The sequence below is a fragment of the Prunus mume genome, unplaced genomic scaffold, assembly GCF_029339155.1.
Source record: "Prunus mume cultivar Tortuosa unplaced genomic scaffold, ASM2933915v1 scaffold14, whole genome shotgun sequence".
Taxonomy (NCBI): domain Eukaryota; kingdom Viridiplantae; phylum Streptophyta; class Magnoliopsida; order Rosales; family Rosaceae; genus Prunus; species Prunus mume.
In genome coordinates, this window is record NW_028296560.1 from 1 (window position 1) to 12,282 (window position 12,282).

General features: G+C 35.3%; 1 long non-coding RNA gene across 2 annotated transcripts; it reads left to right on the forward strand.

The window, feature by feature from the left end:
* Positions 1–6: 6 nt before the first annotated feature.
* Positions 7–5,186, forward strand: LOC103343194 (uncharacterized). Of its 2 annotated transcripts, XR_016123073.1 has the most exons (4): positions 7–1,634; positions 3,508–3,680; positions 4,016–4,141; positions 4,643–5,186. It is a non-coding gene; the product is annotated as an uncharacterized LOC103343194 (long non-coding RNA). The 2 variants fall into 2 exon arrangements; XR_016123072.1 differs by lacking the exon at positions 4,016–4,141 and having other exon boundaries at positions 1,333–1,634.
* Positions 5,187–12,282: the final 7,096 nt, after the last annotated feature.

Below are 12,282 nucleotides of genomic sequence, written 5' to 3' on the forward strand. Positions count from 1 at the left end.
TCAGAGAACAAAAATAGTGAAAACACGTCTGGCATAAATATGTGAAAATGACACAAACAATGAAGATGTATGTAACTTTAATTAAAATGCATTATGTTTTTTTTTAATACAACATTATGTAATCAATCTGTGAGTTTCAAAAAAAAAAAAAAAAAAAAGTACGTATATTATTTTAAAAAATATTTTTTAAGCATCTTAAAGAATATCATTTAAAAAATAGAATAAAATTCTATAGTATAAAAACTAGAATTATCTTTTAAAAAAATTGAAACCTCAACCTGACCTTCGCTTTCACTCTCTGCAAACTCACCTCAATTCTATCATTCCCCTCTCTCTCTCTCTCTCTCCCCCTCCAGATACCTCTCTCTCTTTCCAAAATTGAAGAATCAGACCAACCCCCTCTTTTCCACTTTCTCTTCATGCTGCTGCACCCTCTCTCTCTCCCTCTCTCACTGCAACCTCACCTTCCAATAGCTTCCCAGCTCCCTTTCCTTTTCTTGGACTGAAAATTGATTCGGCAATTAGTTGTTCAACGATGGTGGTTCAATTCAATTGTGTAGAGATTTTGTTGGGTTCGATTGAGTGGCGGTGACAATCTGGTTCGATGGGGCAGTGGTGATTTTGATTGGGTGATGTTGGTGGTTCAAGCTCTGCGTGTGATTCTTTGTTGGCAGCGTTTGACGGTGGTTTTGGTCTGATGGGGAGAGAAGCAACGTGTTTTCAGTGTTGTTTCCTGTGAGAATGAAAACAGCTTTTTTCTGTTTTCTGCAAGTAGACGTGAAATTGTTTTTGTTTTCATAAAACGTTCTCTGTGTTTTCTGTTTTTGCCCACCGAACAGGTTTTCTGTCTGTTTTTGTTCTCTCAAAATGAAAATGGGCACTCAAAACATAAACGAACGGGGCCTTAGTTTCTAGATTTTAGTCTATAATTCTTGTTCTATTGCATACAAGTCTTTGATCAAGCATGTATATATCATCCCTGTAAAGAACACCAATATCATATTGAGTTATTAATGCAATCTACAAATTTGCCATTCCTTTGTAGAAATAATGAAGGTATTATAAACTGTAATGTGATATGATTTGTCACATTTTATGGTTGTGATCTGTATCTGAATGCCTTTTATAATATTCCTTGGATTTTTTAGAGGTAAAAATGTCCAAGTTCATTTGCTTTCCTGTCAAGATTTAGAGGTCAAAATGTCCACCCACGTTGTCCATACCTATCTTACCTCTCTCCTCCCATTTCTTAAGTTGCAATGTAATTTCTCATCCCTAATTGAACTTCCAACTTTAATTTGGAAAGAAATGGGGTATGAGAAAGTTACAATGAGACACATAATTGCTTTTTGGGTTTTGTTTAGATTGTTTAATTGATTGTAATTGATGATGATGAAGTGAATTGGATTTGTTGGATTGATGAGGAACAGGCTCTGAAGGGTGGGGTATGGGAGAAGGTTGAATTGGCCACCAAGTTTGGTATCAGTTTTGCTGATAATAACAAGAGGGAGGTTCGAGGTGACCCTGCCTATGTGAGAGCTGCTATTGAGGGTAGTTTGAAGCACCTTGGTGTTGATTCTGTTGATCTCTATTATCAGCATCGGATTGATACTCGCATCCCCATTGAAGTCACGGTTTGTTTTCTTCTCTCTTGAATTTTGATATCTTTTTAATTACAATCGCAGAACAATTGGGTTGATACTTCATATGATAGAATAGTTTCCATTGAATTGAGAAAACAAGACGTGTTTAGTAAGAATGGTGCTTGAGGGGGACTAATTGAAGTTAGTCTATTGAAGTCATGGTTATTCAAAGATCTACAACATCTTCTATCATTTTGTTAGTTCACAATTTTATCAATTCCACATTCAAATTCGTTTGTGTTCTACGAAGTAGAAGTATGGTTTGACCCTAAGAAGCACCGACATGGGTACAGATACGGCGATATGATACGACACAACACAGGGATACGGCAAATCTCCAAAAACTAGGATACAATACGTCATGGATAAATTAAAATATAATAATAAATATATATATAAATTTAAAATATATTTTAAATAACATAAAATTATAAATATAAATATAGTGTATCATTCTTGGGCTTATTTTCTGGTTCTTTATATTTTTTAGGCCTGTACAGCTTGTTTCATATCTTTTTAGGCCCATTTCAATATTATTAATTAAGACCCAAAGCCCATAAACAGATCTTTAATTATTTTTGGTCAACATATCTATGTTTTTTACAACCACAACGTCGTTTAGGAAATTTATATTAAGAAAATGAAAAATTAGGTCTTCTTTTTCCTCGAGCTTGCTCCACTCTTTCTTTTTCCACCATCTCTTCTCTTCTTCATCTCTCTCTTTCCCTCCCTCCTCACACACAGCGGCCAGCGTACGTCCTATCTTTTCTTCTTCTTATTTTTCTTCCTCCTCTCCTCTCTCTCTCTCTCTCCAATCTTTCCTTCTCCCTCTCTTTGGCTTCTGGCTTCAAGCTTCAAGATTGACCAGAAACGTATCCGAAATGTCTGATACTTGTGTCCAGAATCTGGAATACACATATCCGTTAGTCAAAGATCGTATCCAATGTTTATATGTATCCAATGCGTATCTGAGTGTATCCGATGCGTATCGTATCTGACTGCGTATCTGATACAGGATACGGACCTAAGTCCGCGTATCCGTGCATCTTAGGTTTGACCACATCTCTTTTTGATTGGAACCCTTTTTTTAGTTCCATTTTCTAAACTAAGTTGTGTTGAGTTGTTCAAGTGTGAAAAGGTTGTCATTGATGAGTGTAGAGAGATTCTCCAATAAGTATTTAAGTATTAGTTACATACTTCTAATCTTGGCCGTTGGATTGCATCTAAGAGACTACCAATATATTTAATGAAGGCAATCCAACGGCCAAGATTAGAAGTATGTAACCAATCCTTATCATAAAATACTTATTGGAGAATCTCCCGATGAGTGTATTTTCATATCTTTAAGCGTCAAGTGACGATGAACTAGTTATAAAAGTTTGAATTACTCTTAGTTATTTATCAACAATTTCAGATGATGGTTTGTGTAAATCTTCTTACTGATTTTAACTGAAAAATATTTCATCTTGATTTTTCTTTGTTTGACCCTCAGTTATTATCTTTATCATCTGTCTAACCTTTGCACTGGATATAGGAGAAATTTGTATTTTATACATCTAGAGTCCAGATCTTTTAAATTTTTAATCTTGAATTAAGCAAGTGTGTTTGGAGATTTGTGAACCACCATTTGATTAACATGATTGAGCACTAGTTTCTTTTGTATCTATTTAAGTGCATATATCATATCTAAATTAGTCAAATTACACAAACTTTAGCATAAATTTATTGTAGGCTGTAGCTATGTTACTTTCCTTATATGCTTGACTGTCAGTGTTATTCTTTTTTGTACTGGCATGCATCATGATTCACTTATTTTGAGAAATGCATGTCATTCCTTAAATTCATTTATCATGTCATTTACAAGGTTGGGGAACTCAAGAAACTAGTTGAAGAAGGTAAGGTAAAGTACATTGGCCTACCCGAGGCCTCTGCTTCCACAATAAGAAGAGCACACGCTGTTCATCCAATAACAGCTGTGCAGTTGGAGTGGTCATTGTGGTCAAGAGATGTGCAGGAAGATATAATTCCTACTTGGCGGTGAGTCTTAGTGGAACTAACTGATTTATTTATGAAGTATGTAAAATTTCATGCTAATCTCATTTTTTCGATTTTCCCATTGAACTTGGCATCGGCATTGTTGCATACAGTCCTCTAGGAAGATGATTCTTTTCATCAGGAGCTAAGTTCTTTGAAAATCTTCCCAATGATGATTTCCGAACGGTGTGTTGATATGCCACATAGATATTGATTTTCAGGTGCACAAGTGCATGCATATTAGAGAAAATTAGTAGCATTGTGAATGTCCTTGTATCTCCTAGAAGGTTCTCAAATTAGTAATTGATCTCACAAGTTTTAGTAATCTCTCCTTGCAGGCTAGAACCCTCTTGTTGAGTTCACACGGAAAAAAGAATTTTTTTTAGAATTGCTGTATCCAAGTATCCCTGATTTATCCAGATAGTCCCAAGGCTTAAATATTCTTAATATAATCATGTTCTAAGGTAAAAAATTCTCAGAGTTGAATTAGGCCAAATCAGAGTGGTTTCTTTTAATATTATTTATTTATTTGTTTTTGGAATTCACTTCCCCCCACCCTTGTTACAATTTGAAGAAACAAACATGCAAGCCAGCTTGCCCATCAGCTTCTCCTTACTTCATAGAAAGTAACTGTATTTTTGTGTTCACACCCCACTTAGACTAATTATCTGGTAATTTACAGTGCACTGTCTGACAGTGTTACTCGAGTTGAAAAAAGAAAAACAAAGGAATAACATTATGATCATTATCATTATGAACCTGCCTTAGCTGACTTCTTCACTGCAATCCTAAAATATTTTGTAATGCCATGAAAAGAATGGATTTCTGCACAACATCTGAAGGAATCTCTATTGTAGTGTTACAAAGTTATGTTGACTTCTTATCAGGGCCTTTGAGTTGTGCCTCCTCTTTATCATATCATTTTGATAAAGTCATTTTAACCTTGATTACTTTGTTGGTTGCAGTATCTACCTAGGTTCCAAGCCGAAAACCTAGAGCATAATAAAACAATATTCGAGCAGGTTCGTGATCTTGCAGCAAGGAAGGGGTGCACCCCATCTCAGCTAGCACTGGCCTGGGTTCATCATCAAGGAAACGATGTGTGTCCGATACCCGGAACCACCAAGATTGAGAATTTTAACCAGAACATTGGTGCTCTCTGTGTGAAACTGACACCAGAACTGGCTGAGCTTGAATCTTTTGCTTCTGCTGATGCCGTTAAAGGTGGCAGATATCGGAATGACTTTAGTACTTGGAAGAACTCTGAAACTCCGCCAGTGTCTTCATGGAAAGCCACATGAGCATGTGTCTTTTGTCATGCCATAATGCTTATTTGTACCTCATGAGCTTTGTAAATTTCCTTACCGTTATGAGAATAAGTAGTTCATGTGAAGTGGTATGTAATGACTGACTTTGAGACGTTCATCATTTTGTAAGCAGTTTTCATCATGTTGGATGAGTATCCAAAAGTATGAAATAATATGTGGTCAAATGAAGTTTTTCATTTTATTTCTTTGACTTAATTTTCTGTCACTAGCAATTTTTAAGAAATCAAACTCTTCCACTCTCTCCTCACCTCTAAGACCTCCTTCATCCCCTTTTTCCTATCCTTAAGATCCAACAACCTGTCTTTTGGAACTGACTGAACATCATTTCCCTTGGCAGCAATAACATTTCTATTAGAAGCTGCAACCATTCCTTTAGAAGCATAACATTTCCTTCAGAACCCTCAACATTTTCATTTTTTTTTCTTTTTCTGTTTTGATAATACAAATATCTATACTATTCTAATGTACGAGGAGGGGATTGGAGTGGGTGAAAAAGGAATGGGTACCCTGCTTTACACAGTTAACCTAACTTTGGGCTTACAATTTTGGGTTAACTTAATTGAATAGGTCAACCCGATCATGAGGGATGGCCTAGTAATGAGTGGGTCTTGGGTTCAAAAAATCATAAACTGTTATGTACGAGTTGGAACCTAAACTTAAGAGTGGGCATAATTTTGGGTTAACCTAATCAAACGGCCCAACTCGATCACAAAAGAGTTGGATTGGGTTGGTCTAATAATAAGCAGCTCCCAAGAAATCAGAAGCCGCTATGTATGAGTTGGATGACGGATTAGGACCAAAACCAACCCAACCTGTGTCGATATCTGCCCATCATCTTCACCCAACTAAATGCCAAGTCATAATGCTGTAATTAATCCAAGAAGGAGAAAAACTAGAAGAACCCAACCGCTCATCGCCCCTACATTCAAAAAAATATTATAAGAAGCATAAAGAACATGAAAATAATAAATTAATTACTTACAAGTTGTAACATGTTCCATTTCCTTGTAGAATTCAATCTCATCATCTGTTGTTCCTTGTGAAATGTATAAATTCATCTGCCCTAAGCCAATCAGAAGTACACACTAATGCCTTTACCATTTTAGGATGCAATGAGCTTATAAAAGGATCCACAATCTTCTTGCTTAGGCTAAAAGCATTTTCACTAGTAACCGTACAACTTGGAATTGCAAAGATATCCTTGGCAACTTGTGAAAGAATTGGAAATCTTGTTTGGTTCCCTTTCTACCAATTCAAGATATTGAATTTTGTTTGCTCAAAGGGCTTTCAAAAAGATCCGTAAAGTACTTATCCACTTCATTGGATATCTTAATGGATTGCTCATCCTTCATTCTTTGCATAAGTTGTTTCATTAGTTGAAATGTGACATTAACATCCTCACCAATTTGTGCAACCTTCCTCATCAATTTGGCTCGCAACACCACCCCCAACCTCTTTATACTCATTATACAAATCATTCAAACACTTTACAGCCTCACTAACAATCTCATCTTACTTTCTAGCATTCGCCCCAAGATTGCCAAAGCTTATTTGAAGCTTCATCCTTGGGTTTAGTACATTGCCCAAAAATATAAGCTTATTCACAACCTCAAAGATCCCCCAATACTTGTCAAATTTCAACTTCATTGAAGATTCTACCTGTTGCATGGTAGGATTTCTAGGATCCTTCATTTTCTTTTCTATTTGAACTTGTAGCCCAACCAATTCTAGGAAAATTATTGTGGATGTACAAGTTTTGGTTGCATTAAATTTCAATCTAGCATCATAAAACTTTTTGAGAAAATGCATCAAAGTTAATGCCTTCTCCCAATCATCATCTTTTGGAGGTCCCACTCTCTTAACCATCACTTTTTTTAACCTTCTCTTCCTCTAGAAAGTAACCTTGAAACCAAGGCTGGCCTTGACATTTTGGTGGTCCATGGCCAAAAATTAAATGAGGCCCTTCGTATACATGTTTTTTTTTTTTTTTTTTTTTGGTGTGAGTTTGCTCATGCATTTTTCTTTTTATGAATAAAGGGCAAAGCCCCACAAAACAACTAAGCCTGCTTAAATAAAATAATTTCATTCAACTAACAAAAAAAAACCAAAAGTACATGATCCATAGACAACAAAAATCATATTAGATTCGTAAAGCTTCAAAAATTCTAACAAAACAAAACCAAAGTTCTCAAGTGGCTTAATTGTACACAAAAAGCTGCTTTAACTTCCATCCATCATCTACAAATCAAAAAACAAAAGCAATAACATTAAAAATACAAACAATCACTGAAAAATTCTTGATCTTCTAGCATTTTGGGAAGCAAAATCATCAATAACTTCTTCAAAATCAATATTTTCCAACATATTCTTTTCAATGCATAAGATTGCCAATCCATTTAACATTTCTTGTGACATAGTTGATCTCAAATAAGATTTTATTAATTTTAATTTCGAAAAACTTTTTCTGCAGATGCCACAGTTACTGGCAGAGTCAATATAATTCTATAAGCAATTGAGACATTTGGATAATAATCCACCACTTTTACAAACTCGAGAACTTCAATGGTTGCTTTTATCTTTTTCATAAATACATTGGTAACACTTCCAAATCAGAAAACAAATCATCAACATTAATATCAGATTCGATATCATGTGTTAAAGCAGCTTCAAGATTTGTACAACATTCATGCAATGTACTATAATTCATGTGAAAAAAAATCTTAGGATCAAACAAAAAACCAAAATTGCCTTCAAATATTTCTAATTGTTCAAATCTACTCCTCGAAGAAGAAGTTGCAGCATCAACTACAATAAGAAAATAACTAACCCTTAAAGATTCTTCAACAGATTGAAATGTCTCTTCATGGTCATTTTCATCAAATTGTTTTTTTCCTACGACTTTGATGTTTTTCAAGAAATATAGGGTCAATTTCCATCTTTGGCCCCTTACATTGATAATATCAAGTTCAAGACACTTTAATACAACTTGTAACTCATTAAAAAGCCCAAATCCAGATGTATTATCCACTTTCAAGAACTCTAAAAAATACTCTTCTACCTTTATGGGAACATTTGACACATCTATACATCGAATTATTAAAGTCATTTGGTCATGGTGACTTACATTCGGAGTACAATCAAGTATTCTAAAAAAATACTCTTCTACCTTTTTTCAGTTATAGCACTTCTAACCAACTCATTTTGAATTTTATGACGAAGATAGTGATAATGAATCTCATTATTTTAAGCAGCACCAAAAATTTACCATTGTCATCTTGGTAAATTTCCTCATCATCTCCACGAAAAGCTAAAGTTCTTTTAGCAACGCATCTCACAACATAAATTATTCTTACTAAAACCAATTTCCAATGTTCCTTCTCTTTTTTAATTTTCACTTGTAGCTCTTTATCAATTGTTTCATTCTTTTTCAATCTAATTTGCAAGTAAATCCAAGTTCTCATGTTATCAATATGCTCAATACTAGTTTCATGTTGTTTAAGCCTCTCATTTAAACGTTTCTAGTCATTAAGCCCTTCATTTGCCACCAAACTTCTAATTTTCACAAATTTAAACAACTTACAACAAAAACAATACACTTTATCTACATATTTTGAGTACACTAGCCATTTTCTATCTTGACCCTCCCCATTTAATAAATTTCTTGTATAATAAGAATATGAAAAATGCCTGGAGAGCCCATCCATAGGAAACATGATATTACTTTCTCTTACAGGACCCTTTTCTACTAAAATATCTTTTGTTTTATTTTCAATGTTATCCCAAATTCTTAGATCATAGCGATTCAAAGAATGACTTATTTGTTCAGTTTCATTTTCATTCTCAAATTGATCACCAAACTCATTCAGTTCATTTGTAACATTCTCTCTCATTTCTTCTAGATTATTTTCATTCTCAATGAGGGCATCAATCTCTTCATTTTCTATCATTTTCTTCTTCTTGAGTAATTGGTTGTTTTAATTCATTAACTATTCATTAGATCAATCGTCAATTGAAGAACTAGTTTTCAAAAACTTATCAAGAGCTCCTTTTTGAGTTTGAATCATTTTTTTCTATTTTTCTCATTTTATTTCTTTTTTGACTTCTAGATTCATGTTTCCTAACCATTTTTTACTGCAAATCTTAAATCTAGAAAGTCACAGAGAACAAATAAACAAAATAAACACACCATAGTGACCAAATCAAACACAACCATTGAAGATGAACAAAAGTAATTTGACAAAAAAACACTAAATTTAAACAACAACAAAAAAAGCAATACAACCTAGTTTATACTTAAGTTGTATCAAATAGCTTCAATCTTGCAGAGCTTTAACTTCAATTAATCTATGCTACACATCTACAATGATATAAATTATAATTCGATACATCATACATGCAATTCAATACAAAAAACCAGGTAATAGAGCAGAAATGGCCTACTTGCACTAAAACTGTGTTTTAGGTGTCAATTTCTTCAATTGGGCTAATGTTTGGACATGTTATAGTAGAGATGAAGAGGAACAAGTTTGATGAAGGGAGAATTTCAACTTGAGCTCAGGAAGTTGATGCTTTGGACCAGTGAACAGGTCTAACAGGTTTGATAGCTGAGAGGTGTTTGGGATAGAATTTTTTGAGAAATCATGAGTTTTGAAAGGAGCAGCTGTGGGAAATCATGAGAAGGCATGCATGGAGATAGATGAGGATGGCACAGGTAGACAAACATTCCCTCCAAGAAGCCACTCACCCACTCACAATTTTAAATCCACAAAACGTGGCCAAGTTCACTAATTTAATCAAGTGGGTCTCTCTCTGGCTGATATTCTCGGCCAAGTTCACTAATTTAATGAACAAGTAGGTCTCTCTCTTGGATTCCCTTGTTGTTTTTAAATTTAATGGGACTTGTTTTCTTAATTTTTTTTATTACTGTTTGGGCCTAAATTAAACGCACCCAGCCCAACACAGAGAAAGCCCAGAATAAGAGCTACAAGACTCAAGCAGTTTGGGCTTTTGCAAAACGGAAGGCAAAGCCCAAAATCCAGATAGGCGAGCCCAAGACTCATCAAAATGTGGCAAGAAAACTTGGGCCAGTTACCTTTAGGCTCCAAACAAATCAAAATGGGCCCAACATGATTAAAAGAAAAAAGGAAGAGACATGTTTTCAGAACCCACGTGACTACCAAAAATGGAAAAGTCAACAAACTCAACTGAGTTGATTGAGAATTAATTAAAGCAGGTCAGTGGCAAAAAGACTTCTCTGAATTTCTGCCACCAGAAGATCAAAATCCTTCTTATATATTCAAAAATATTGATTCCACTCTAAGAAGGCACCATCCTTTCAAGAGATACGCATACCATATTTTCAAAAAGAGAGAGATAAGCAGGAGGACAGAGAGTTGTTCATCTGGGAAATCAAACTAACCATCACGGTTGAAATCTCACAAGGGGAAGTTAAAATTGGGAAAGGAGATTAGGTTCTTTTTCAAGAAAAACAGGAAAGTGATCTTAAGAACTGACTATTGAGAGCTTATCTACCAGAAATTGATCAAAACCCCCTTTCTTTACAATTAAAAATGAAAGATCTTTTTAAAGAAATTGCCGCCCATTATTTAAAAAGAATTGCCCTACTCCAGATAACATCTCTTATAAATACAAGAAGGAGTGAACAGGGCAAAGGACATTCTCAATTCAACAACAATCAATCCAACACTCAAGTCATCAATCAAACAAACAACTCAAAATCAACCAGAAGCTCACTTGAATTCCAAGTGAAAACCAGCTTTAGATTAGAATTCCCGAGGTTCAGACTTAGAAAATAAGTCATTCAAAACAAGATTTCTCTCGTTACAAATTTGGTTCAGCAAAAAACCAAGACAGGTAGAGCTTGGGCTTTTCCCAAACATGAAAACCTCAACAAATTTTACAGTGTAGTCTCTAGCCACTGAAGTCCTCGAGAACAGCCACTTCGCCCTTACAGACTAAAGAAGCGCATTACGCCCTCGAAGCCTCAAAAAGCTTGAAGTGTATTAAAGCTCTGCCAAAATTAACATTTGGTATCGATCTACAGGTGAAGCTTAGCAGTAGAGAAGTTGTTAATCCGATCCAGCCAGATATTTCCAGTCAACCCGGATCAAAACCCTCTATCCAGGCAGAGATGGAGTTCCAACTGTCCTTTCTTCTCTCTAGCTTGGATATTTATGTTTATAGTTTTGTAAAAGGCAGTTCTGCCTAAGACAGCTTAAATTCCATCAACCATTCTGGCCAGAACAACCTCTTTATACTGAGATAAATTGTTAAAGTCCTCACTAGTCTGAGGCAAGAAAAGAACTTACTTGAGAGATATTCCTCACCCAAATTCACAATCGCTTGTTTATGGAAATCAATAACTTGGGGCATAAGTTATCTATTCTAGAATAAGTCTGCTAGAATCTTCATTGCTAGCAGTGGCACGCTCATACACCAAAGGAAGCTGACTTGCTGACCAGCCAATGGTTAACAAGGCAGTGAGGAACTTTGCCCTTCCACCACAGGAGTGATCACAAAACGGGTGAACAATTACTACTTAATGTGATACTATATTACTACTTAATAAATAAAAATTTTGAGGCCCTAAAAATCGGAAGCCCATGGCCGTCACCTTCGGCGCTTAGGTCAAAGGGCAGCCCTGCTTGAAACACTTCACAACTATAGGTCATTCTATGAAAGACTTGCCAATACTTGAATGCTCCTTCAAGCATTTTTTCGGTTGCATTCCACTTTGTAAGCACATCCATTGGCACATTTTCCATCTTGTTCATACTACATGCAATGACAAACTCTCTAAACTTGTCCAACTTCGCCGGAGAAGAGTGAATAAATTTCACACAATTTCTTATACCCTCAATTGAGGCACTAACCTTCTTCAACCCATCCTTAACAATTAAGTTAAGAATATGACAAGAACACCTCAAGTGCAAGTACTTCCCATCTAACATTAAGGTATTCATTGCATTTAGGCTTTGTGTCATGTACTCAACTTCCCCATCATTGGTGGAAGCATTATCAACGGTAATTGTGAACACCTTGTGTATACCCCTATCCGTCAAACATGCATCTATGGTTTTTCCTACGTCAATGCCCTTGTGACTAGTGATCTTTGTGAAGCTAATGATTCTTTTGTACAAGTTCCAATCACTATCCATGAAGTGGACCGTCACAACCATGTAATTTATGTTTTGCATCGATGTCCAAGTATCAGTATTGGTTATGATACTACTCTTTGCTCACCAATCACACTCATT